The sequence below is a fragment of the Schistocerca nitens genome, chromosome 4 (assembly GCF_023898315.1).
Source record: "Schistocerca nitens isolate TAMUIC-IGC-003100 chromosome 4, iqSchNite1.1, whole genome shotgun sequence".
In the NCBI taxonomy this organism is placed as follows: domain Eukaryota; kingdom Metazoa; phylum Arthropoda; class Insecta; order Orthoptera; family Acrididae; genus Schistocerca; species Schistocerca nitens.
The window spans coordinates 587,467,462-587,470,969 of NC_064617.1; the positions used below are offsets into that span (position 1 = coordinate 587,467,462).

The 3,508-nt window shown below is 46.1% G+C and overlaps 1 pseudogene; it reads left to right on the forward strand.

The window, feature by feature from the left end:
* The first annotated feature begins 3,171 nt into the window (after positions 1 to 3,171).
* LOC126253879 (5S ribosomal RNA) lies at positions 3,172 to 3,289 on the forward strand (annotated as a pseudogene).
* Positions 3,290 to 3,508: the final 219 nt, after the last annotated feature.

Here is a 3,508-nt window from a genome sequence, read left to right on the forward strand (position 1 = left end):
TCGGACGCCGGAGTTTTCTTATACAACCGAGGCGGCCGAGGGAAATGGTTCACTGGCCCATTTGCACTATCGGTGAACAGGAAAACAGGTGAATTTTTAATATGTGTGTCTTTGCACACAATACCTGGTTTATGACTCCACTGTGTAGACTTGGTCCTTTAGACCGTCACCCCAGTCCAGGCCTTCTGCTGGCGACATGGCAGGTATCATGCCATTGTTCTGCTTGAGTCCTGTCATGATGAGGGGCTGCCCTGCCTGCCCTGTACAATTGTGGACCTGTCCAGAAATAATTACTAAGGGATGCGCTCGCCGCCAATTGATTTCAAGTCCCAACAAGCCTTTTGTACAAACTAAGAATCATAAAAATACCTCATGCTTTTAGCGCCAGGCTCCATCAACGTCTGCTCAGTGTTGAGTGGTACTTAAGATTGGTAAATAAATTAGTGAAATCAATGTGAAGTGAAGTAGAAATTAGAAAATAAATGAAAAACTTAGTTTAGAAGAATTACACACTGGGAAACAGCGGGCAGAACAACAGTGGAAACGGCCTGCGCTTGCAAGTCAGCACGTTCAGGAGAAGCCATCGCCCTCCCCACATAAGCGGAAGCTGTCGATTCAGCCGTCAGGGCATCGCCCGACCGGCTCACGTGTTTCTCAGTTGTCACATGTGATCAAAGGCCCTCGCCTACATTCTAAGAGCCAATGACCTACATTAAGAAGATTCTTCGAGAAGCTTTTCAACGTGACAGAAGAGGCAATGACCGTGAAGTCGTTCACCTCCAGTGAACTGAATTAAATAAATACGAGAGGCGCAGTGGGCCCGACGGTAGTTTTCAGTTCAGTTTCGGTGCTGAAGACCGTCCTGCAGGAAGAGACTACATCATATACAGAAGCACCAAGTCCGCCACTGTAATGGAATAGCAAGCAGCAGCCTCGCCGCCAGAAGATAGAAGTTGGAAGGTGTTTGATGACTGATTTTTATGTACCCGGGTGACTCGTGAGGACGGGAAGAAGACGGCCTCACATCAGCAGTCACCTGTGAGCTGGGATGAAGATCTGACAGCCAAAGACTGGCAAGCTGGAGTCCGTTGTTCGAGTCCAGGATACTGGCCTTCCTCCGCCGCGCCGCTCCGCTGGCACGACGCACAACACTGTCACACGCGGCTGCATAGAGAAGAGAAACACTGGGACGCCACATCCAAGGTATCACCATCCGACTCACGACTTCGTTCTCAATAATTAAACGGGCCATCTCACGATGCGCGTCTCCAATCAACCGGGCGAAACAGCGACACGAGATATACACCGCCAGGCGTAATCAGACGCTGCCACCGACGCAGCAGAAGGCTTCGCAAACGACACAGCTGCCGCTCTCCCAGACAGAACAATCCAGTTAGCAAACCATTGCACAAAACTTTCAATAAAAGTTATTTTATGTAAAAATGCTGTTTCATTCTACCTCATGCCCGAGCCAAGGAAGAACCCACCCTGCCCACATGTTGTTAGGAGAGAAAAAGTAATTTATTTAGTGTTTTTCACCCTGACATAATGCTTTAGAATCAAATTCTCTTTGCAGTAATGCTCATCCTGACAACTGACTAGCATCAAAAGAGGTTACCCAGCCATCAACTCTAGAGTCTTGCTCAAGGTGCGTCAGGTTGTAATAAAATCATTAATAATTTTCCACATGCGAAAAATAGGTGAGAGAGTAACTTGTCCTCTCTCAACTTTGGCGACTACGGCTGTTGTGAAATACAAAAAATGTATTTGCGGTTACGAATGTGGATAACCATCACAATTACAATGAAAATTTGTGCTGGACTGGCAATCGACCCGTATTTCCCGTTTATCATGAGCAGTAAGTTCATTAGGCTATCCGAGTATGACTGTTCGCCATACCAAAGTGTCATATGTTGTCAACCACGATTCTACAACCTGCACTCGTACATTCATATGTTTATTCCCGTGCAGAGGAGACATTTTAAATGAAGTCGTTTTACCGGTGCTGTGTTATTCAGAAGTACGATGAAATGTTGCTTCACACATGCATGAATGTCGTGGCCTACTCACTTTCCCCCCTCCCCACCCCCCGACCACCACCCCCACCCCCCAGATGCCCAACGCTTTTATAGATAGGCGTTTTGCACCCACGTGGCGATTTTTTCCAGACAGTAAACAATACCTGTACCAAGTTTGATTAAAATCGGTCCACTGGTTTAGGAGGAGATGTGGAACATATGTACATGCATAGACACGTATATACGTACATCCACATATATCCATTTTTTTTAAATCTTTGAGTAAGAAGTCAGGCGCATGGATAATGTGTTGGTTCTTATTGTGTGTGTTCTACATAAGCAGTGTGAAGTAGACATACAGGTAGCTGTAGGTAATTTATTTAGTTTCGGTTCCCACAGCTTCTCATGGTAGGGTTATGAAATGTAATTCCGAAACATGTCTGCACATTTACCGTCCATAAACATGATGAGTTAATGTTTGGTGACACTGGGAATAGATTGATGTTTACCGTATTGTGGGGCTATGAGATTAATATTGTATTAAACTTCGGTGTGTTGTCGGAGGAATACCGGGATCTCCGGTGATAGGATAGGAACGACATAAACGATTAGTTGTACACCAAGCATTTTTCAGCGTCGTTGAATCATAACTTAAAATGTCATCAGTGTTTAGCCACCGAGCACAAGTTCGTGCATGGCTGGAGAAGGAGTGAAATCGTCCACGTCCACTTACATGGGACTATCCAAGCATTCACCTTGGTAGACGTCGTGAATCTGAGAAATTTTAAATCTGCATGGCCTGTCTTGAGGGTTGATCCCCATCCTACGAAATGCGAGTGACTGTGCTGAGTGCTGCAACACCTCTCAGTTTTATCTGCATCTTTCAACGTACGACGTCGAGAGGTATAGACAGGTATTACGAAACTCACTGTATTATATAATAAAGAATGCTCACTTGATTAATACCACCGTCAAGTATCTATGAGTGTATTGTTGTAATGATTGGAGGTACAATCACCAAACAGATATAGCTGTGAGGGAAGGAGAACCAATAACGAGATTGAGCTAAGTAAGAGAAGGATCTTATCATTCCATAAGCGTCTTTTCTGGTAGAACTCTAGTATTTGCTATAATCCCCACTATTACTGCTTTGGGCAACGACCTTGCCACAGTGGATACACCAGTTCCCGTCAGATCACCGAAATTAAGTGCTGTTGGGCGTGGACGGCACTTGGATGGGTGACCATCCGGGTCGCCATGCGCTGTTGCCATTTTTCGGGGTGCACTCAGCCTCGTGATGCCAATGGAGGAGCTACTCGATCGAACAGTAGCGGCTCCGGTCAAAGGAAACCATCATAACGACCGGGAGAGCGGTGTGCTGACCACACGCCCTCCTATCCGCATCCTCAGCTGAGGATGACACGGCGGTCGTATGGTCCCGATGGGATACTTGTGGCCTGAAGAGGGAGTGCTTATTTCAGCTTTTCATA